The sequence below is a fragment of the Dipteris shenzhenensis genome, chromosome 13 (assembly GCF_047967505.1).
Source record: "Dipteris shenzhenensis isolate YYH24624 ecotype China chromosome 13, Dip_SZ_1.0, whole genome shotgun sequence".
NCBI lineage: Eukaryota > Viridiplantae > Streptophyta > Polypodiopsida > Gleicheniales > Dipteridaceae > Dipteris > Dipteris shenzhenensis.
Window position 1 is genome coordinate 9,388,463 of NC_141608.1, and position 25,604 is coordinate 9,414,066.

Sequence of the window (25,604 nt, forward strand, 5' to 3'; positions counted from 1 at the left end):
CTACCTAAATGCATACTATGAGAGGATGAATCTAGAGATGGAGCAAGTAGTATACGATGGTATTGAGATAACAAGATATACCATTGTTAGTGATGGATGGAAAAATGTCACCAAGAGGCCTCTTATCAATATCATGGTAGTGACATTTAAGGGGGAGGCTTTTTGTCAATCCATCGACACAAGTCGGACATCCAAGAAAGGTGAATACATTGCTGAACAACTGGAGGATGCAATCCTAGATGTTGGGGAGCATAACATTGTTCAAATAGTCACTGACAATGCGAAGAACTATAAGAAAGATGGAAAAATTATAAATCGGAAATATCCTACCATTTGGGCATCACCATGCTCTTGCCATTGCCTTGACCTTGTGCTTGAGGATTGGTATAAATCAACGGAGATTGTGTGGTTCAAAGCCACTGTAGATCAAGGAAAAAGATTGGTGTTATACTTCCTCAACCACGAGAGATTGTTGGGCATATTCAGAAACCACCAACCTGTAGAACATCCACTAGAGTTTTGGAGACCTGGTGAAACACGTTTCAGAACAAACTATATAATGTTGGACCATTTGCTCAAGCTACAAGGAGTTGTAACGGAGACATTATTTAGTGTAGAAGCTAGCGAGTGGATAGCTGAGTCAACCACACAAAACGCTCGCACTGAATTCACAGAGATGAAGCAAATGGCTCACACTGCTAGCTTTGGGAAGAGAATAGCTGATGTGACTAATGCAATGAGGCTGGTATGGTTTGCCATTTGGAAATTAGACATGAAAGGTCCAAGTTTGGGCAATGCATACATGGCATGGTGGATTGCCGAGCGACACCTCTTAAATAAAAATAGAAGATCCACAGGTGAGCTTGCCACCATGCCACATTGTTAGACCGCATGGTGCCATGTCATCAAGGAGATGTGACATCACTCCTTGCCATGTCACCTTAGATTGCCACACGTGTTGCCACATCAGCCACATGTTCCACCTCATCATTCCACATCATAGGAACTCTTGGAGCCATGTCATCACAGCTTGCCACCTTGGCATACCTCGTCAATATTGCCACATCACCAATCCCTCCACCTCGATTTGCCATGTCAATCTATGACCTCATGAATGCCAACTCATCATGCCACATCACATTTCCACATCATGGAAGAGACTCATATATTCCACACCATATTGCCACATCATCACCATGCATGGTGCCACATCAGCCACATGTATACACATCATGATGATGGTGAGCCACATCATCAACATGCATGGTAAGTTATACATGCATGTGATTTGAGTGCGTGAGGCATAGAATACCATGATCGAGGTTTATGACCATGATCTGCATGTAAGTTATACATGCATGTGATTTGAGTGCATGAGGCATAGAATACCGCGATCGAGGTTTATGACCATGATCGAGGTATTTGGAAGTGGCAAAATAATCAAATTGTCATGGTTTATGACCACGATCAAGGTATTTGGAGGTATCCAAAAGTGGCAAAATAATCAAATTGTCATGGTTTATGACCACGATTGAGGTATTTGGAGATATTTGAAAGTGGCAAAATAATCGAATTATCATGGTTTATCACATAGGTTATTCTCAAATTGCATTAACAAAAATATTAATCAAGATAGGCACATATGTTATGTGAATATTAAACTAAAATAAAATCAAACGATGCAAATATTCAAAATTAACATTAGATTCCATGTATATATAATATGATTAAAATCAACTTATTTGAGTAGACCACAAAAATTAGTTTCAAAACAAAATCAAACGGAAATTTTAGTAGCCATTATTTTCAATCTTAGTACCTTCTCCACAAATAATAATCAAGAGCAATCTAGTGGATGAGTTTAGGCTCTCTATAAGACACCACGTTTTGGTTCATTTCACCATTCTTGCCTCCCCATCTCCTACTTTCATTGAGAATGGGTTCTCAAAGCTGTAGAGCTAGAAGACATAAAAGATGTAGGAACCCCCCCCCCAAATCTCATTGACGAGGAGTGCAAGCGGAAGGCTCGCAAGCGCAAGAGAGCCTCTCGAGAGCCTCTAGAGCTAGAGCTCGTGCTGCCACCACCGATCCACCTCCACCTCTACATCCCACCTCCACCTCCACCCCCACCCCCACCTCCACCTCCATTGTCCCCCCCTCCACATCCCCATCTGCTCCCCTACCTCCAGCCTCCGCCCTTTCCCTAGCCACCTACATTTTGCCCTCGACCTCTACCTCTTCCCCCTCCACCCTCCCCCTCCCCCTCCCCCCCTTCCCCTTGGCGCCTCCCTTCCCCCCTCCACCCTACCATCACCCATTGATCCCCTTGCCCCACCTTACAACAGCAGTGTTGCTTAACGACGCAACTTGCCGAAGTCCACTATCCGTCGTCGAACTAGCAAGATTGTGCAGTATTTTTTTAGTGACCTTACGCCAGCTTCACAGTTTACTCTTCTCACGTCCCTGATTGATCACCCTGACTTGGTAGAGTGTAGGAGGCTTGTTGGTCTTGGTGCACGTAGAGATAGGGTTGTGTGTAGCGAGGTCCTTAGTAGTGTTCGACGTTCCTATGCTTCTATTAAGCATAGGAACTCTAGTGATGCCTTGGAAGCATGTCGTGCTATTGTGGCTACCATTAGTAGACCTCATATGACAGGCCACGTGCGTACCACTTCACGTCTTCTTTAGATTACACCGCGCACATTGCGAGCAGGCATGATTAGGAGACAGAATCTAGAGGATAGTGAGACTAATGCTCTTTGGGGTTCGAGTGGTCGTGCACCTCGCAATGATCAATTGTTGGATGATTCCACTAGGTCCTTCATACAACAATTTTGGGAGGAGCATTGCAGAGCATCCCTGGTGTTCAAGAAGGCATTGTGGAAGAGGGTGTCACATGGTGTGTACATTGAGCATGGTGCATGTTTTTTGGAGTGTACCCAGACTGAGTTGTACACTTAGTTTGTAGAGGCACACCCGGCATTCAAGATTGGGCAGAGATCATTTGAGCGATGCAGGCCATGGTTTGTGCGATGCTCTCAAGAGCATGACACGTGCTGTTGTCGCTACCATGTGGATTTTGGATGTATGACATATTCCGTTCCCTTGATGGTCATAGGGGAATGGTTCCTACTAGCCCTTGTGAACTCATTCATTCCATATTGTGTACATGAGATGGCGATGCTTTATTCCACTCCCTTGATTATGTGGAAGGTAGGTGTACTTTGTGTGGTGACTTTGCTAGAGTGCCACGAGTTGCACTAGATACTTGTGACGTGCAGATGGTTTGTTGGTAGCAGTATGAGTATAGTATCTTGACATTAGATGGTGGTGCATAGTCGAGGAGGTTGTAGCTTGTGGGGAAGGAGACACCACGTGTTGTATTCATTGATAGTTTTCGAGGGAAGCTATACCGCTACATATGCCACTCGCACACTGCAAAGTGGGAGCATCTTCAATTTCGTGCATGTTTGAGGACATTTCCTATAGGGGTGGTTGTCTCAGTGGTGGACTTTGCGGAGAATTATACCTTTGCACCACAACATGAGATCCAATCAGAGTATTATTTCTCCGAACAGGTGACGTGTGATTGAGTTATTGGTTTTTTAATGGCCTCATTATATTGAATTATTTCAATAGTCATATTTTTTTTCAATGCCATATTGCAGGTTGCTATATTTGTGCACATTAGCTATCGTCATGCACAGGCTCATGTGGATGGCATTGATAGCACCATGTACTCACATGTCATTGTGCGAGAGTATCACTTCTACATTATTGATGATCGATCGCATGATGCCCATTTTGTGCAGCATTGCTTCACTTTGCATGATAGTTTCTTGAGGGATCATGGTGTCACATGGCAGCAGGGCTGGATCTGGTCAGACGACTGTGGTGGTCAGTTCAAATCTGCTAGACAGTTTTATTGGTTCTACAGATGGCACCGTGAGATAGGCATTCTAATCACATGGAGCTACTTCGAGATAGGGCATGGTAAGGGAGAGCACGATGGTGAAGGTGCTTGCGTGAAGCGTGCTTTGCATCGATACCAGTTGTGTCATAGTGCCAATTGCTTCAAGGATGTACATGATGTGGTGCGGTGGTGCAGCCAGGACTTATCCACTAGTGCTATCTCCTCATTTCAATCACGTGACGATAGGGTGGTGAGCCGGTATTTTTGGTGCGTGGACATTGGGAGTCTTGATCGGTCTAGGCCTTTTGATTGTCGTTGAGTGTCTAGCACTCTTGATTTCCATTCCATCTAGAGCATAGGTGAGCCTCACCCCGCGATCTTTTCTCAACAGTTTGCATCATTTTGCTCCGCATGCATTGATGATGATTGGGGAGGGTGCTTCATGATACCATGGGTCGATCCATGGGCACGGCGAGTGCTTTCTCCCTTCTAGCCTTGGGAGGAGGTACATGATGATCAGGATGTGGGATTCAGTTCCTCTAGAGATTATGACCAGCTTACAGATATGTTGTGTATTGGTGATATCTTCACGGTCATTGCTTTGGAGGGCAATGAGGAGGGTGTGGATTATTACTTGTTGTGATTCTCTATGGCAAAGAGTGTGCTGAATGAGGATACAGTGGATGGGCATGGGATGCACTTCGATGCTCATAGCATGATCGTAGGTGGACACTATTTTCAGTAGATACAGAGGCGTGGTCGTTATATTGAGTTCCAGGGGTACATGGCAGATCAGGAGGCATACATGTATTCTCCATGTATTCTCATCTTGTTGTTGTGATCAAGATTACTTTGAGTCGTGTTCGCACTTGCAAGGCAACTTCCAATCCACGATGGCACATTGCAGTGGAGGATCACGAGAGCATACTTGCAACTATTGGCATAAGAGCCAATCCTGAGGAGTAGCACATTACATATCATAGTTTTGGGATCATCAATTGATCATATAGATTTTTATTGGGTATCACTAGTTGATTACATATTTTTGTATTCGATATGTATAGGCTCACTGTGTGACCGTACCATTGTAATTTTTATGGACTCATATTTTGTAGTTCACTATGATGGTTTTATACAAGTTCATACACATCATTGTATTAGATTCTATTTTATACATGATGTCTGTTGTCTTCTCAATGGGATTTGTTAGTTCTGTAAAACAAAAAATTGTTTATTAGTAGTTATGTTGTAATTGTGTTTTGTGCTTTAGGACATTTTAAAAATGCGACTAAAAAAATTCGTGCATGTACTAACCAAATATGCATGTGGACTTATCTGTTAGGGATGAAACTCTGCACAGCTCTTAGGCTACCCAAGACCTACATCCATGCAAGATTTGGTCTCCAAATGATTTGGTATGTGCCACGTGGAAGGTATAATGCGTACATTTTTGCATGCATTCCCTACTAGTGACTATGTATGAAAAATGGCACACGTAGTAACCAAATATGCATGTGGACTTAGCTGTTGGGGATGAAACTTTGCACAGCTCTTAGGCTACCCTAGACCTCCATCCATGCAAGATTTGGTCTCCAACTGATTTGGTATGTGCCACGTGGAAGGTATAATGCGTACATCTTTACAATCCCTACTAGTGACTACGTATGAAAAATGGCACACGTACTAACCAAATATGCATGTGGACTTATCTGTTGGGGATGAAACTTTGCACGGCTCTTAGGCTACCGTAGACCTACATCCATGCAAGATTTGGTCTCCAACTGATTTGTTATATGCCATGTGGAAGGTATAATGCATACATTTTTACAATCCCTACTAGTGACTACGTATGAAAAATGATGCACGTACTATCCAAATACGCATGTGGACTTATCTGTTGGGGATGAAACTTTTCATGGCTCTTAGGTTACCCTAGACCTACATCCATGCAAGATTTTGTCTTCAACTGATTTGGTATGTGCCACATGCTCGGGGGGGTCACTATGTATAAACCCTCTATATCACGTGCGTTCAAGGCCTATATTTAAAGTCCCTTATCTGTAAAAAATTTCATTAATAAAATGTACCCCTTTTCTATACAAATCTGTAAATTTTTTCCAAAACTATTTTAAATAGTCCCTTATGTATATTTATTTCTGTAAATTTTAGAAATAAAAAAAATCCTTCTGTTGAACTCACGTGATAGGGTTACATATGATGAGTGACCCCCCCGAGGCCACATGGAAGGTATAATGCGTACATTTTTACAATCCCTACTAGTGACTACATATGAAAAATGGTGCACGTGCTAACCAAATACGCATGTGGACTTATCTGTTGGGGATGAAACTTTTCACGACTCTTAGGCTACCATAGACCTACATCCATGCAAGATTTGGTCTCCTACTGATTTAGTATGTGCCTTATGGAAGGTATAATGCATACATTTTTACAATCCCTACTAGTGACTACATATGAAAAATGGCACACGCACTAACCAAATACGCATGTGGAATTATCTGTTGGGAATGAAACTTTGCACGGCTCTTAGGCTACCATAGACATACATCCATGCAATATTTGGTTGCCAATCGATTTCATATGTGCTGCGTGGAAGGTATAATGCATACATTTTTGCATGCACTCCCTACTAGTGACTACGTATGAAAAATGGCGAACATACTAACCAAATATGCTGGTGGACTTATCTGTTATGCATGAAAATTTGCACAGCTCTTAGACTACCCTAGACATACATCCATGCAAGATTTGGTCTCCAACTGATTTGGTACGTGCCAGGTAGAAGGTATAACGCGTACATTTTTGTATGCACCCACTACTAGTGACTATGTATAAAAAATTATATATGTATTATATGATTTTGGACCAATTGTACATAATCATGTATTAATTTTTGACACATGTTACTACCAATGAGCACCATTCCATGCTAAACATTGATATTTTTTTCTTAATCTACAATTTACGAAAATTAGTGACAATATTAGTGTAATAATTGCAAGCATTGATACATACAAAATTCAATATGATATTCAAAATGATAAAGTTCATAGCACAAGAGAGAGATCGAGAGAGAGAGAGAGAGAGAGAGAGAGAGAGAGAGAGAGAGAGAGACCTTATACTTGAACACCTTTTCAATGCTTAATGTTTACACTTACTTCACACGGCATTATTTTTAAAATACCTTATGTATTATATGTGTGAATTGAGATATGTGAAATTCAAAATGATACTCCTAATTTTAAATGTTTATGTTAGATTTGAACAAACTATAAACTGAGATAAAAAAAGAACAACATCATGAAAGTACCAAAATGCTCATACATCATAAAAGTAAGAACAACATCATGAAAGTACTAAAATGAATGTGTACATCATCATCATCATCGTGCAGAAGTGCATCCCTGAACAAGATATGTGTGAATCCTGAACAATCATCTTGAATCGTCCTTTGCTGTCGCTCCTATATGACCCGCTGCGACCCGCTGCCCAACCGTCCGTTCTATGCCCTCGGGCAAAGTCGGATCAGATGGGCCAGCCTCATCTCATCTCTTGGATCAGATGGGCCAGCCTCATCTTGATGAAGAGGAGGGCATGCTACACGAGCCACCGCTGCCATCTCTTCCTCCCTCACCTCCTCTATGTATGCGTGCCTGAGCTCCCAAAGTCATGCATCTGCAAATACTCGTGCCTCAAATCCAGCTCGAGTAATCATCTCTACATGTAGAAGATGCTAGTCTCAGCCCCGCCCAAGCTGATGCTCCACCCACTGCTACAATGATATATGAAGCTCTGCCTCTCGCTCAATACGATGTGCCTCCTGTGCTCGTGCCTCGTCACCTAGCATGAAATCACCATATGAGAAGCGTCGCGGAACACATGCTGTAACCACTGAAGTATCAACACCCTCTTGCTGTAGCAAAGCTCTCTGTGCCTCCTCCCTGTAGTGCTCTGTCAAGACCATGCGGGCAAATGGATCAATGGCCTGACGATGACCAAGATACAGATCATCCATGCCTAGTCCTCTGTATGTGGCCACATCAATGTCAGCAAAGCATACAGGGCACACTGATCATGCCACCATGTGGTGGGTCATGCAATGGAGATGTGCGATGTGGCCGCGGACCCTAGTCCATGCACCCTAGTCCAAACCACCCTACGATGTCTAAATTCTCATGGCAAAGGATGCAAGTGGCGGTAGGAAGCCTGGCTATGACTGGTGCATCTATGGGTGTCCTAGTTGGCACATCTACAGGCGGAGCGGGGTGCGGAGCGGGGTACAGGGCCACACTGGGGTGGATCCTATGGCAAGATGGATCATGACTAATATGTCTCAACTGCAAAATATAGTGCTCCGCTCGATGGTAGGCTATGCATGTCTGAATCCTCTGCTCCTCCAAATCTGCCTCCAACTATCATACACGAGACTCCATATCCTATCGTAATAGATGTGCCTGCCAAGCAAACATGTCGCATACATGGTGAGAATGAACCAAAAAACTTCAGTTCAAAACACCAAACAAAAAGATAAACTAAAATAATCAGAATAACTAACCTCGACCCTAGACTTAGCCAACAATGCCTCCAATTCTGCAATCCGTGCATCTCAAGTATCCAACTCATGCTGAGGCGGTGTAGATGTGGGAGGTGGTGTAGATGTGGGAGGTGGGGGATTCCAGAGGTGGGGGAGGTGGAATCGAAAGTGATCTCGATAGGGCAGAGACCATGTCATGCAAGGATGAGGCCACTAAATGAAGATCCCCCCTAATCCGTCCTCCAACATCCTACCATGTCCCGCTCTTGGGTACTAAGGTAGTCTACCCGATGACCAAGCACAAACTCGGCATATAGCTGCATGGCAACTAACCTGGCTATTTGATGGTTGTGAGGCAATCGACCACCAGGCAATCGACCACCATTCGCAGCGAGATATCTCGGATAAATGTGTCCTCCTATGACGCGGTGCCTACAATGTAAAATATAAAAGGGCTGCCCTGATCGTGGTTGCATCGCCTCAGTGTCACCATCCCAAAACATATCCTCTAAGGCCTGCCTGTGAGGTGACTCGTGCTCAAACAACTCTCAAATGGCTCTCCAATCCAAGCCATGACCACCAATCTTTGCCTCAGCCTATGCCTGAAAGGTATCCAAAACGTCCTCAACTGTGTCTAATCGACCTAGAGCATCAATGACTGAATCGAGATTCGCAAGCAAGTGAGGGGGTGCCCCAGCATCCTGTAGTGCCCTCATCTCACCTCTCAAAATCACTATTTGCATATGAACAGTTGTGCCAGAACCTACGCATTGGCTGGCGCATGCACAAAAAAACACATGGAAATTAATATTCTATTTGGGTAATGAAAATTAATATTCTATTCAATGGGACTTAATAATATATTTGGGTAATGAAAACTTTCAGCTAGCCAATTTTGATTGAATTTTTGCAAAATCTCATGACAAGGTTTCATGGAATCACATAAGTCTTTGTATTTGTCTATGTAACTATATCCATACATAGATCTACAACCTTCCCTAATTCCCTATTTCTATAGTTTCACGTGCCACCTAAAGGGATTGCTACCCACATGATCTACCCTCTCCTTGCATCAACCTCTCGCACCATATGATTTGAAAATGATGTGTAGGCGAATGTGTTGTTCAAATCATCCTAGTTGTTTGCCTGATTACACTTAGTCACGTACTCCTTGATGAGGTAGGATGTCGTTGGGATCATCCTATGCACCTAACGGTAGATGGGCCAAATGTGTGGCTATGCCTACAACAGTGCTATGTTGTAAATGCAACACATGCACTCCCTACATGCTCTAAGTTGCTCCACTCTTCAATGGAAGATGCACACACAATAGTTATTTAACGGTGTTATTGAAAAAGGGATTTAGATGTACATCCTTGGTCTTATTTCATTTTCAAAGAAATTTCAAACTTTGTGTTAAAGATGCTACACTTGCCTAATTTGAAAAATAATATAAAAACTACTTTAATCTCTTTTTTAAAATAAATGAAATATATGATTTTAAAAAACAAAATATATACGTTTTGACATTTAAATAAAAACTTCACTAACTTGAAAAATAATATAAAAGCTACTTTAAACTCTTATTTTCTTTTTTTTAATAGATGATTTCTAAAAACAAAATTTAAATGCTTTTATATTTAATTAAAATTTTCACTAATTTAAAAAATAACATAAAAACTACTTTAATCTCTTTTTTTTTAATAGATGATTTAAAAAAACAAAATATATACGTTTTGACATTTAAATAAAAACTTCACTAACTTAAATAATATAAAGGCTACTTTAAACTCTTTTTTTCTTTTTTTCTTAAAAGATGATTTTTAAAAATAAAATTTAAACGTTTTTTTATTTAAATAAAATATTCACTAATTTGAAAAAGAACATAAAAACTACTTTAATCTCTTTTTTTTTTAATAGATGATTTTAAAAAACAAAATATATATGTTTTCACATTTTAAATAAAAACTTCACTAATTTGAAAAATAATATAAAAACAACTTAACTCTTGTTTTCTTTTTTTTTTAAGTTTATTTTTAAAAACAAAAGTGAACCATTTTTATATTCAAATAAAAAATTTACTAATTTGAAAAATAACATAAAAACTACTTTAATCTCTTTTTTTTTTTAAAGATGATTTTAAAATACAAAATATATACATTTTAACATTTAATTTAAAATTTCACTAACTGCAAAAATAAGATAAAAACTACTTTAAACTCTAGTTTTCTTTTTTTTAATGGATGATTTCTAAAAACAAAATTTAAACATTTTTATATTTAATTAAAAACTTCACTAATTTAAAAAATAACATAAAAACTACTTTAATCTCTCTTTTTTTTAATAGATGATTTTAAAAAACAAAATATATATTTTTTGACATTTAAATAAAAACTTAAGTAATTTAAAAAATAATTTAAAAAAACTTTAAAATGCATTTCAAAATTTGAAATATTTTATAATTAAATTAGATATTCCTATAAACTAAAATTTAAATAAATTTTTGCAAAAAAAAAATGCTACACTTAAAAAACCTTACGTGGAATCTCCGGCTCCGTCCATCTCCGTTGCTCTATCGTTCTCCATCGATCTCCGTCAGTCCTTCTCCGTCGCTCTAGCAATTCTGTCAATTTTGATGAGGAGGAGCTCGATCGAGGTTTGAAGAATGAGGGGGTCCCTCTCTTTATATACAAAAATTTAGGGTTTCAATACCTTGATCGTGGTATTTGACATGCCACATACCCATTGGTCCAGCATACCTCGATCGAGATATGGACATGCCATGATACCTCGATTGAGGTATGTAAGCTGCCAGCACAGTACATGTCAGATGCCACATACCTCGATCGTGGTATTTGACATGCGGCCATGTCATCGGTCGAGCATACCACAATCGAGGTATCTGGGCTTGCCACGGTACCTCGATCGAGCTATGTCAGCTGCCATGTCAGATGCCACATACCTCGATCGTGGTATTTGACATGACCCATGTCATCTATCCACAATACCTCAATCGAGGTATGTAGACTCTCGGGGGGGTCACTCATCATATGTAACCCTATCACGTGAGTTCAACAGAAGGATATTTTTTACTTCTAAAATTTACAGAAATAAATATACATAAGGGACTATTTAAAATAGTTTTGGAAAAAATTGACAGATTTGTATAGAAAAGGGGTACATTTTATTAATGAAAATTTTTACAGATAAGGGATTTTAAATATAGGCCTTAAACGCACGTGATATAGAGGGTTTATACATAGTGACCCCCCTGAGTGTAGACTTGCCATGATACCTCGATCGAGATATAGGTCTCTTGCCACGATACCTCGATCGAGGTATAGGCTCGATTTGGTGGATTAAAATGGAAGACCTCGATCGAGGTATTTTCTTGGTTTGGTTGTCCTCATGTGCCAATTTCATTGAAGATGATACCTCGATCGAGGAATTTCACACCGAAGCAAAACCTTTGTATTTTCACTCGAGGGGGTGTCACACTCCCCTGCAAGTGGTCCGGAAGTGGACACCCTTAGCTTGCTACCTCCCTTAGATGGTATTACAATCGTGCTCACGTTTTGTTAAAATAAAATTGACTTACATTGACATCATCAATTTTGTTGATGTATATCATACCAGTTTGAAGTATTGCTACAGTATTTAGATGGTATTACAATTATTTTACTTCAATGTTCAAACTTGGAACATATTACCCAATGCTTGCAACCTTGATGTACTTGTGTAAGTGATGCTAGCTACTGCACTAGTGTGTGTAAAATACCGACATCTGTCAATAGAGCATGATGTTGCGGATGATCATAGTGTAGATAGATGCTTACTTAGGAGAGAGAAGGACGTGGGAAAAGGCAACTTGCCATCCCATGCCTATTTTAACGGGTAGATTACCACATTTATAATCATCGAACCACATCAGGAGGGGGCAAGACAATTCAAGAGGGGTTCAAAATGCATTTCAAAGGGATAAATTGTTTTTGATGATTATGAAAGCAATTGAATTAACTAAACTCCTTAATTAGACAATACTCAATGGCTCCAGAGAGGAATGGAGGTTCAACAGTAATAATACTACCTAATAGAATGTCACTCGAGGCGAGATGAATCCAACTGGCCAAAGTGAGTCATCATCCGGCCCCAATTGATAAACATCACACATTCAGACACATATAAGCAAGCATAAATAAGCATCATATATATTCCTCTAGACTCTCTATTCCTCTCTCAATAGGGACGAGGTGAATCCAGCCGGCTGAAGCAAGCCATCACCCGGCCTTAATCTTGATACCACTAGAACATCACTTGAGGCGAGATGAATCCAACCGACTAAAGCAAGTCATCATCTGGCCCTGAGTGAAACACATCATGCAATCACACACACAGAAGCAAGCAAGAACAAACATATGACATATTTCTCTCTCTTTTCTCTCAACTAAGGTGAGTGAATCCAGTCGGCCGAAGCGAGCCATCACCCAGCCCTAACTGAGAACAATAGCGAGGTCAGAAGCTCACCAAAACCTGAAGGAGAAAGCAAAAAACAGTGAAGATGCGGAAAACTGCAAAAAATTCCAGTGAATTTTAGTGAACTATGGAAAAAAATGACGCGAAGGGGGCCTTTTATAAAATCCAATTCAACATACCGGCCGGTATGTTCGCACACTGGTCATTTTCATGGCCAATGCATGCATGCCACACGTTCAGTCCGTGCACACCGATCAGTGTCACACTACACCAACTGATATTTTCTCAAATATACAGACCGGTTTTTTGTCTCACCAACAGGTTTGTTGTATACCAGTCAGTGTGGTGATTCCGCGACCAGTTTATTTTCACCGACTGGTAAATCCCAACACTGGTCGATATTTTTGGGAAAATACCGGTTAGTGTTGGGATTTACAGGTCGATATATAGTTCATCAACTGGTGCACATTGACCGGTTGTAAAAAGCACGTTTTTTGCGTTTTGAACATCCACATGTGTTTTTAATTCAAAAAACACTTTCTTTTCAAAAAGACAATGTACTAAAAAAATCCTAGCATATGTAGACAAAGTTATGCTTTATAAACTTGTTCAAGTGGTCCTTAAACATTACCAAAATATCCCTGCATTACATCTCTTTGAATGAAAGAACCTTCCTTTTTTTCTTTTTTCCATCAACTGTGGTTCGAACTTGGACATCCTCAAATATATTTAACACTTATTTCATTAATTTTGGACTTGTCAATGTACAAATTCATTTTTACATATACTTTTGGACTAGTATATGTAAAAATGAGTGTTAAGAAAAAACCCAATCTTCAAAGCACATATAAAAACATAAAAACAAGCATTTTTTTATATATTTTTTAAGGACATGAAACTAAAATTATAAAATTTAATGCAATCTAGATAAGTTACATGAAAAAATAAGATTAGGTTGTTGTAAACTCTCTTAATATTTAATGGTGTTAATAAACACCTTCAAAAGTTAAGCCTGAGATAAGTTACACAAAAAAGAGTGGTCCATTAATTGTAAACTCACTTTATATTTATAATAGTGTTTAGGAAACACTTTCAAAAGTTACAAGTGGAAGTAGCAAACTCTCACAATATTTATAATTTAGGTGTTTAAAAACACCAAAAGTTACAATAAGACTCTCATTGGAAGGCAAATTACACCAAAAGTTACAATAAGACTCTCATTGGAAGGCAAATTACACCAAAAGTTACAATAAGACTCTCAGTGGAAGGCAAATTTATTTTCAAGACTACAGCCATCAATTTGATGAATTTTCTATTTTCAAGTCCTTAGCCTAAATTCAACCCATTCAAGAGCTGAGCTCATCTCATCCTCATCGATGTAGTTAAAATTATAGAAGAGAAGTAAGGATTGATGAATTTTCTCTTGCATAACACTTTGTTTATTCCGAATGGCTTGCGCTTCCTCGGGGGAAAATCTTCCATAACGAGCCACACGCGAAGATATCTCACTTTGAAAGTCTATCAACTCTCTCCTATATGACTGCAATTTATCTATTTCAGTAGTAGCCATACTTATTTTTCTTTCCTCTTCCTTCTCTAGGCCCTTCTGACAAGCAAAGTCATCCTTCTCGTACTGGGTTAATGGAGCTGGATTTTGCTTTCTCTCCTCTCTCTTTCCTTGGTTCTCGGCAATCCATTCTTTGAGGCTGCTAATGGCTTGCTCGACAGAATCGATTACCTTAAAAAGATCCATAATGGCTGCAAGATGAAAGGAGTATGCTTGAGAAGAGGAGGTAAGGCTGCGGGCAAGATGGAAGGAGCAAGCTTGAGGAGAGGAGTAAGGTAAGAAGAGTAAAGTGGAAGAAGTGTGGAGAGGAGTAAGGTAAGAAGAGTAAAGTGGAAGAAGTTTTTGCTGCGGGTGAGATATAGAAGATGAACGAGGTGAGGAAGGTAACGAGAGTGAGGAAAGATATAAAAGACTAACGAGGTGAGGAAGGTAACGAGAGTGAGGAAGAGAGTGAGGAAAGATATAGAAGACGAACGAGGTGAGGAAGGTAACGAGAGTGAGGAAGGTAACTAGAGGAGATAAGGCAAGATGAAAGGAGTATGCTTGAGAAGAGGAGGCAAGGCTGCGGGCAAGATGGAAGGAGCAAGCTTGAGGAGAGGAAGGAGCAAGCTTGAGGAGAGGAGTAAGGTAAGAAGAGCAAAGTGGAAGAAGTGTCTGCTGCGGGTGAGATATAGAAGATGAACGACTACTAGCGGGCAAGATGGAAGGAGCAAGCTTGAGGAGAGGAAGGAGCAAGCTTGAGGAGAGGAGCGGGTGAGATATAGAAGATGAACGACTACTAGGGAATTTATAGAACTACAGATGCAAGACCGTAATGCGAGATGACTAGATGCAAGATCGTAATGCGAGACATTATAAAATAAAATGATGGGATGCAAGACCGTAATGGGAGACATTTGAGACATATAAGATAGTGATAGTACATTGAAATCTATAAAGTAAAATGATGGAACACAGGAATGATATAATTAATAGAATCTCATCATGAAGAGCAAAGTGCAAGAAGTGTCTGCTGCGGGTGAGATATAGAAGATGAACGACTACTAGGGAATTTATAGAACTACAGATGCAAGACCGTAATGCGAGATGACTAGATGCAAGATTGTAATGCGAGACATTATAAAATAAAATGATGGGATGCAAGACCGTAATGGGAGTCATTTGAGACATATAAGATAGTGATAGTACATTGAAATCTATAAAGTAAAATGATGGAACACAAGAATGATATAATTAATAGAATCTCATCATGAGATACTTGCTGTACATAATAAATGATAGATTTTGAGTACATTGAAATCTATAAAATAAAGTGATGGAACATAAGAATGAATTAGACTTTCAAAAAAGTAAAACCTAATGTATTGTACATAATAAATTAGACTTTCAAAAAAGTAAAACCTAATGTATTGTAATGAAAAAATATCATAAAATATCCTAATGTATTGCAACATTTAACATAAGTTTTAAAAACACTATCATTAATTGATACAAACAAGATAAAAATCTTCAAGGACTCATGTTTCTTTCTACATGTTTTACAACTGAATAGAGTCTGATGAGTTCTCTTGAGTCTGTGATTCTCTAAGAGTACATTGAGTCTCTACTTGTGTGGATGGTGTACATTGAGATTCTACTTCTGGTGCAATCGGGATAGACTTAATCTCTTCCTCCTTTACAAGATGTGATGTTGTAGATGCACATTGAGTCTCCACTTCTTGTGTAGGAAGAATGCATTGAGTCTCTAATTCAAGTGGTTCTTCATTGAGTCCATCATGTTGTTTCCCAATGATAGCAGTTAGATAGTGAACAGTCTTAGCCACAAAATCTTGTAGCTCGAGCTTGGTATATGCTTCTATGGAGACATGTTCAAAAATTTCATTGAGATACAACATGAAGTTGTACGCAATTCTCCACCCACTACTAAACATGTCCTTTTGGTCCACTGCGAGGCGTGTCTGGAAATTTGGTTGGTCTTGATGCTCCCTGATTTTCATAATCGCAGAAACTAACTTGTTTGCAGACCTGTCCATCATGACATATGACAAAGTGAATTTGTGTAGTAAATAGTAACTTGATGCATGTTCATAATGATATGATAAAAGAACACTTACTTGAACACCCCGTGAAAGCCTGTAATTGAGTTGACAAACCAACAATGGTTGTCATCAAGGTCCCATACTATAAGGCTCCAATGTGAACTACATCACCAATAAAGAGCGATAAGATTTATCACAATATTAAGTATTAATTGACACAATATTGTAAATAAGAGAGTAAAAGAAAGATTGACACCATACTTACTTCTCATAGTATGGCATAAAGACAAGTAGTATGCCATCCAAGTCTAAAGGTTGTAGAATTGAACAAACATCATCTACTGTCTTCTTGGTATCACTAAGTACAGCTGAAAGAAGAGAATCGAGCATACAGACGCGATTCTGTACTGATCTAGGAAAATGAGATATAACCGTACTGCAGCAATAAATAAACAAATGTTAAAAGCAGATTGAATCAAATGATTGAAGTATCAAGTCAAGAGATGTTCATATCAAACCTGAGGATGGCCATCATGACTTTGTCATTAGCCTCTTTCAAAGGGTCGGAGAGGATTGTAACTTCCTCGCTACCAAAAGTCAAAACACGAGGTTGCTTGCTAATGATGACCTTAACCTCAGAAGAGCTCCCCATTTCGTCCAATACAGCGGTTACATCAGGACAACTTATGGGCGTAGCAACCAATGTTTCCTCTGGATGCTCCACCACATTATCAATAAATGCCTTAATGATAGATGACATAAATGCCTGCAGATGCAAGTCTGTATATGTGGACAATGAGGTTTCACCGCCTCTCAAATCAAAAATTTGAGCAAGGAGCAAGAAGCAGTTATATCCAACTCTCCACCCACAACTGTGGTCATCATTCTGCTTCGCTGCACGGCATGTTACATACTCTATTTGATCTTCCAAGTCACCCTCCATTTGCATAAGTGCATCTATAGCACTTACCAACTTTCGAGCAGATCTACACATCAAAATAGAAAACATAAATGAATGTGTGTATTGCATAGGATGCATCTCATTGACATAATTATGACACAAGTAGGTTATACTTACTCTGACACACTGCCATGGATAGATGCTATTGAATTGACAAAGAAGCATTGCTTGGCTAAGATGTCCACAATTACCAAGCTCCAATGCAAGCTGCATTATCAATTAAGAATAATTATTATTTGATATAATCCTCCACAATGTAAGAGATAAGCTAGGTAGGGATTGATACTCACTCTTCGTGATATGCGGTAAAGATAACTCGCGCCACAGTCAAATCAATAGGTTGCAACCACTTAAAAATGTCATCTATGGTCTTCTCCTTATTGCTAAGTACACTAGAAACAACAGGATCGACCATATATGCACATCTTTGTATATATAGCGGAAGCTGTTGTAAAACCATACTGCAATAAAAAGAAAAGAATATTAGTTCATTTGATCCAATGGAAATACAAAAGCATAAAGTCAGTAAAAAGTTTGTGTCAAACCTGAGGATGGCTATTATAACCTTGTCATTGACCTCTTTCTTGAAGTTTATGAGGATTGAAATATCCTCTTCATATAAAAGTAAGAGGTTGTTCTCGAACTTGAAACCTAACTTGAAATGACTTCTCCATTTGCTGCAATGTATGATTATTTTCTAGAGTCATCCGATGGATAGCCAGAGCAGCTTTGCTTTCTTGAGATGAGCTTTCATGATTCTCTGCTCCAACTATGTCCTCCTCATCCTCCTCCTCTCCCTTCTCCTATAAAAGGATAAAATAATTATGAGATTCAAAATTTTAAATTAATTATAAATTTAAAAAGACCTTTAAATGAATAAAGAAAATTAAACATAAGTCTTCATACCTCTACATATCTTCGTGGTCTTTTTATGTAACCTTCAGAGGCAAGGTCAGTGTCATATCCATCTTCCTCTGCTTCCTTGCTATTGCTGGTATCCTCACTATTATATCCAGAGCTTTGATCATTTTCATCATCTTTCTTGCTCTCATCGTACATGATCTGCTCTATGTCATCCTCTTCATGTGAGATCGGACCTTTCTTATCAAACTTTATTGTGAGAGAAGCCACGGTATCAAGGTATTCCAAGCAAGCAGGGCTCTCAATAATATTTACATTGTGTCCTTTTCTGATAAGAGCTTCGAACAGATGTCCCATTCGGCACAATGTGACTTCCCATCCAGGCGGTAGCAAAAATTCCATCATACTAATTAAAAGATCAGCACTTTTTGCTGGCCTTTCATAGTGATTTGCATTGCGATGGAGGGGACTTGGAGCTTCATGCTCTTCCAGCAGTAGTTGCAATCTCTTTGCATTCCCTCTTATATTGTTTTGTAAGGAGTGATCATTATAAGGGCTCTTCATGCACAAGAAAAAGGTTTCCAGACTCTGTATCTTGAGACCGCATTCTCTCTTGTCCCTTTTTCTTGAGTATATCCCATTGTAAATCTTGAGCTCATTGCCATATTGTTTTTCTAGGGTAGCAGACATTTGTTCCTTGTCATCTTTATCAGCAAATATGACTATATTACATTGTCCCACTCTACCAATGGTGGTATGTAATATTCTGTCAAGGAGTGGACGGATGTCATCCGCTGATATTTCATAGACAAAGAAAAGCTGAGGTCTCTCCCAAGCAGTGTCGTCGGACAAAAAATCACTCAATGAAACTCCCTTGCACTCAACACTCTTTCCAGACTCTGAAATGATTTCATGTATGAAATAAAAGCCCTTGTTCAAAGTCTTTTCTTTTCTGAGAGTGTGGTTATTGATGACTTTTTGTGCATATGCATACACATTTTCCGGAATGTCATTTCTTATAGAGGGAGTAATTTCAGATCCATCATCTTCTACTTTCACCCATTTATGCGCCCAAGCCTTCTGTTTAGCTGACGGTAAAGCTGATGCCATCTTCCTCACAATGTTATGATCAATTTTACATTGGCTGATTGGAATATTTTTTTCTCCCAATAAATATTCAATTGCACTCTTTACTGCATCACGCTTCACCTGTTGGATGATGTTATCTTCCATGCAATGATCTTTATCCTTTTTGCCAAAAAACCATTCTTTTGACATTAATTTCTCTGCAGCAAGACTTGCGTATTTATCTGGTAGGTTTCTTAAAGGCCTCCACATCCGAGCTGTCATCTCTTTTTTCTCAATCTTCTTTGCCTTCTCTTTAATCAATGATGGAGCCTCATATGTAACATCTCCTTTCTCACATGCAAGACACACGTCTTTGATCTGATGAAAAACTTCATCACTACGGAAAAGTATGCTTGTGTAGTCTTGATACCTATCCCTTACTGTCTTGAAGCTTGTAATCACCTCAGCTCTTTCCTGCTTTCCCCTTGGTACAATGGCACTCAAGCATGTGTAGAAGTCAACAAGATTATCCGCTTCCACTTTAGTTGCAGTTCTTTTGAGAGTGGTCAAAGGAGAATTAAAAGTTTTCCATATGGTCCTAGCTTTGAGCAACATCTCTGAAGTGGAGGTGATTTTTCGTAGTGCATAAATATCATGATTAAGTCTTTCCGACTCAATCAAATATTTCTTCTCGTTCTTGAAGATACAGATGCATGCAGAATAGTAGTGAAATTGAGGCACACTCGCGAAAGTTTGATAAGTAATTTCTCCTTTCTTGTATGCATCTGTAGAGCGCTCATTACAAGCATAGGCATAGTGCTGACCATCTATTGCCTCAAATGTACAATGAGCTAAGAAATTTCTCTTGGCATCCCTTATATGTCGTTCTGGATCATTCACTGAACTCTGTCCTTCTTGAAGTGAGGGAACTTGTTTTCCGAGGAACTTAGTGAATTGCATCTCAAAATCTATAGGCTGAGAGAAATTGATGGATTGACTATAATCTCCCATGACTGGCCAAAATGTTCTTGGACGGAGTACCAAATTAGAAACAACTGGTTTTTTTCCATCAATCAAAGCCTGAAAAATCTTTTCAGCATAGGCTGTATCTAAGGTCCTGCTGTTGGTGAAGACACTTGCTTTGACCACTGATGAAGCATGTATAACTTGAGTCTTCAGGCCCCATATATATCCTGGATCCTCATCTGTCATAGCCTCATTCAAGCGAAGATTTAGGTTCTTCATTGATAACATTTCTGCTTCTAGATCTGACTCCATTTCAAGACCCTCCGCATCCTCTTCATGTTCTTCCTCTTCTCTTCTTTGCCCTTTCTTTGTATATGAACGACCTCTTTTTCCAGTTATAGGACTTGGAACTGTAGCTCGTGAAGTACTTGCCTTTTGCATTTGACGTCGAGGTTTATTTTTTAGGGGCTCAATGTGAACTGCTTTAGATCGCCCTACTTCTTCTTCTATTGCCTCAACTTCAGGTATACTTAAGGGCTTCACTTGTTCTGTTATTCCATCAACTTCATGAGTTACACCATCTAAGTGAGTAATACCATGAACAAGAGATGTGTGTGCATGTCCTGTCTTATCTGATGCATGTCGTGTCTCACTCAATTCAATTTCTGTCTGAGATGCATGTGCATGTCCGGTCTCCACCAATTCAATTCCTGTCTCAGATGTAGATCCCTTGTAAGCATCCACGTGTACAAGACCCTCATCCATTGCTACAATGTGTTCTGTCTCATCCACTCCACTTCCTCTCTCATTTGTATTACCATGAACCAAATCTACATGGCGTGTCTCATCACTTCCTTTCTCATGTGTGGATTCTTGCACCTTAGGTCCCTCCAATGAAGTTGAACCTTGTTGGATGACACCCTGAAAGTATTCAAGGATAATCTTTGACTGCATTTTTCTTGCTTCCTCAATGGGAAATTCCTCCCACACATGTTGAAGGATCTCCAATGCAGGAACCAATTCAGGAAATCTAGGTGCTTTTGGCGGCGGCATCACAAAGTGCATTGCATCTTTCTTAGAAAGAAGAAACGATCTGTTGCTCATTCTTGACTTTGTGTAAATCATCATTGTAGTGCTGTCTTTTTCAATTTTTATTCCTACTAAGGTGCCCCCTTGAATCAAATTGCTCTTGGAGAAAGATACATTTGATGCGCACTCATCTTTCTCCAACTCTCTCTTTGTCATCACTAGAATGAGATTTCCTTTACTTAAGACCAAGAACCATGCTTTATTTGTTGTGTCAACAACTGTCCAGTTTGTGAAGTCCTTTGGGGCATAAATTCTTCCATTGTATTTCAGTGTCATACCATTGACAAATGCTGTAGCCTCAAGATCCATCCTGTATTCAAGCACAACACAAATTTTAAGTACTTTGACAAACTACAATTACTTTGAAAAATCAAAAGTACAATGAGTCCCATTAATACACCTCCAGTTTGTATTCTTCCCAATCATATAAGTATCAATTTCATGCTTTGGGAATAGCCTAAAAGGCTTTACAAGGCTTAGAGCATAAATGCTTTGGGAATAGCCTAAAAGGCTTTACAAGGCTTAGAGCATAAATGTGAAAAAAATAAGGATTTACAATGATCTCTGAATACAAATTTGAAGTTTGTCATATATAAGTACAAAATGCTCTGTCAACTCCCGCAACTGATATAAGTGTAAAATGCTCTATCAACTTCCACAACTGTAATCTGTCATGTCCACTGATACAACTTTCAATCATCTTGAAAGTTTAAAAACCTTAATCGTTGCTTAAATGGTAGGGTTGTTGTGACTGTGAAACCGAATGTGAATGTGAACGAATGGACTGACTCCGATTAGGAACTAGTCGGGAAATTTTGAGCATGGCTTTGATTGGTTTTTTTGGAGTTCTCTCCTCTAAGGACAAACTAATCTATGCTAATCTAGACTACACCAACCGTCGAAGCGAAGAAAAGCAAGAAATAATTTCTTTTCCATTGTTCTTTTTAATATCCTTAGGTTGCGAATTAAAAGCAAAAAATAATCTTTCCATTATTCTTTTTAATACACTAAGGTTGTGAGTTTAAAAAAGATAAAATTTATATTTTATCTTTTTTAAACTCACACCCCTTTCTCTCTCTCTCTCCCCCCTTCTCTCCCTCCCTTCTCTCTCGCTGCCGCCCTCATCCTCCCACCCCACCTTCCCCATTCTCACTCCCACGCCCACGTCCATTCTTTCACCTTCCCCATTCCCACTCCCTCTCCCACTCCCATCCTCCCACCACTTTCTCTCTCTCTCCCCCCCCATTCTCTCTCGCTGCCGCGGCAGCGACCCCCCCTTCTCTCTCTCTCTCTTCTCCTTCTCATTTTAAAAAAGATAAAATTTATATTTTCAAAAACTAATTTACTTACAACTCATAAGAATTGAACATTCACATTATCCTCCCACCCCTTTCTCTCTCTCTCCCCCCCCATTCTCTCTCGCTGCCGCGGCAGCGACCCCCCTTTCTCTCTCTCTCTCTTCTCCTTCTCATTTTAAAAAAGATAAAATTTATATTTTCAAAAACTAATTTACTTACAACTCATAAGAATTGAACATTCACATTAGTAAGAAGTTAAAATCTTAATAAATTTGAATTTATATAATAAAAACTATAAAGTAGTTTAACTTAAAGTTTATGAAAAAATAACGTAAAATAAAGAAAACAAGACTTGAAATTAAAAATTTAATATTTACCTAGAAGAATATATTAATTCTCCCTAAAAAGAAATAAATTAAAGTAATAATAACGAATATTCTCCCTAAAAAGAAATAAATTAAAGTAATAATAACGAATGTAAGTTAAACTACTTTTAAAATTTTAATTTAAAATGTAATAAAATTAAAATTATACTCTTTATATTCCAAAACAAAATGCATTATAGTCTAAATTAAACTAGTAAATTAAAAATGAAAGTGAAACTCATTTTAAATTCAAAAACAAAGAAAAATTTAAAATTGAAGTTTCTACAAGTTTTGCTTTTAGCATACATTTGTCTTTTCACATCCAGGGGTTTGTCTTTTGAAACACAAGGTTGTCTTTTATCACAATTTTCACATCCACGCGTTTGTCTTTTGAAACACAAGGTTGTCTTTTATCACAATTTTCACATCCACGCGTTTGTCTTTTGAAACACAAGGTTGTCTTTTATCACAATTTTCAAGTTTTCACACGTTTGTCTTTTCAAACACAAGGATTCAAGTGAGAAATTTTGAAATTCTAGTTTCCACACGTTTCTCTTTTCAAACACCAAGGTTTGTCTTTTCAAACACAAGGATTCATAGTTTAAAAAAAGGCGGGAAATTTTGAAATTCTAGTTTCCACACGTTTCTTTTTCAAACACCAAGGTTTGTTTGTTTAAGTTTCGACTAAATCACACACCAATCTTCTCTAATATGCCTCATTGATCGTAGCTCCCAAATTCTTCCATCAAAACATCTCTCCTTTATCTCTTCTTGATCGTCGCCCACTCATTTTTTCTCCTCATTGGTAAGATTTTTTATCTCGATCGAACTTTCTCTTGTGCCCTTCCTCTCTAAATTTTCATCAAACACCAAGGTTTATAGTTTTGTTTGTTTAAGTTTAGACTAAATCACATACCAATCTCCTCTCATATGCCTCATTGATCGTAGCTTCTTCATCTTGTCTCGATCGTCCGCCCACTCATTTCTCCTCTTCATTGGTAAGATTTTCTATCTCGATCGTACTTTCTCATGTCCTCCCTCTCTAAATTTTCATCTCTCTCACTCTTCTCTCTCTCTCTTTCCTCTCCGCTCTAGTCTACGTTTCCTCTCATCTTAGTCTACTCTCTCCCCTCCTCTTCCTTTCCCCTCTCTCTCTCTCTCTCTCTCTTCCTTTCTCCTCACCTTTTTCCTCTCTCTCAATTGCACTCCCCACTCTCCTCTCCACTCTCTCTCTCACTTGCTGCGATCTCCCCCCCCCATCCCCTCTCTCTCTCTCCTCCCCCCTCTCTCTCTCTCTCTCCACCCCTCCCTCTCTTTCGCTGCCGCGGCAGCGGCCCCTCTCCTCCTCTCTCTCTCTCCCTCCCCCTCTCTCTCGCATCTCCCCCCTACTCTCTCTCCCCCCCTCCTCTCTCGCTGCCGCGGCAGCGGCTCCCCCTCTCTCTTCCCTCTCCCCACCCCTTCCCTCTCCCCCTCTCCCCCTCTCTCTCTCCCTCCCCTCTCTCTCGCTACCCCCCCTTCTCTCTCTCCCCCCCCTCCCTCTCTCGCTGCCGCGGCAGCGGCCGTGGCCCCCCCCCTTCTCTCTCTCTCCCCCTCCCCTCTCTCGCTCCCTCCGCCCCCTCCCCCCTTCCCTCTCCCCCCTCCCCCTATCTCGCTGCCGCGGCAGCGGCCGCGGCCCCCCCCCCTTCTCTCTCTCTCCCCCTTCCCTCTCTCTCGCTGCCCCCGGCCGCTCCCCCCTTCCCTCTCCCCCCCCTCCCCCTCTCTCGCTGCCGCGGCAGCGGCCGCGGCCCCCCCCCTTCCCTCTCCCCCCCTCCCCCTCTCTCGCTGCCGCGGCAGCGGCCGCGGCCCCCCTCCTTTCCCTCTCCCCCCTCTCTCGCTCCCCCGGCCCCCCCCTTCTCTCTCTCTCCCCCTTCCCTCTCTCTCGCTGCCCCCGGCCCCTCCCCCCTTCCCTCACCCCCCCCCTTCCCTCTCCCCCCTCTCTCGCTCCCCCCTTCCCTCTCCCCCCCCTCCCCCTCTCTCGCTGCCACGGCAGCGGCCGCGGCCCCCCCTTTCTCTCTCTCCTCGCCTCCCTTTTCCCCCCCCTTTCTCTCTCTCCTCGCCTCCCTTTCCCCCCTCCTTCTCTCTCCCCTCCCCTCCCTCTCTCGCTGCCGCTGCCGCGGCAGCGGCCCCCCCCTCTCTCTCTCTTCCCCCCCCTTCCCTCTCTCCTCCCCTCCCTTTCCCCCCCCTTCTCTCTCCCCTCCCCTCCCTCTCTCGCTGCCGCTGCCATGGCAGCGGCCCCCCCCCTCTCTCTCTCTTCCCCCCCCTTCCCTCTCGCTGCTCCCTCTCCCCCCCCTCCCCCTCCCTCGCTGCCGCGGCAGCGGCCGCGGCCCCCCCCTTTCTCTCTCTCCTCGCCTCCCTTTCCCCCCCCCTTCTCTCTCCCCTCCCCTCCCTCTCTCGCTGCCGCTGCCGCGGC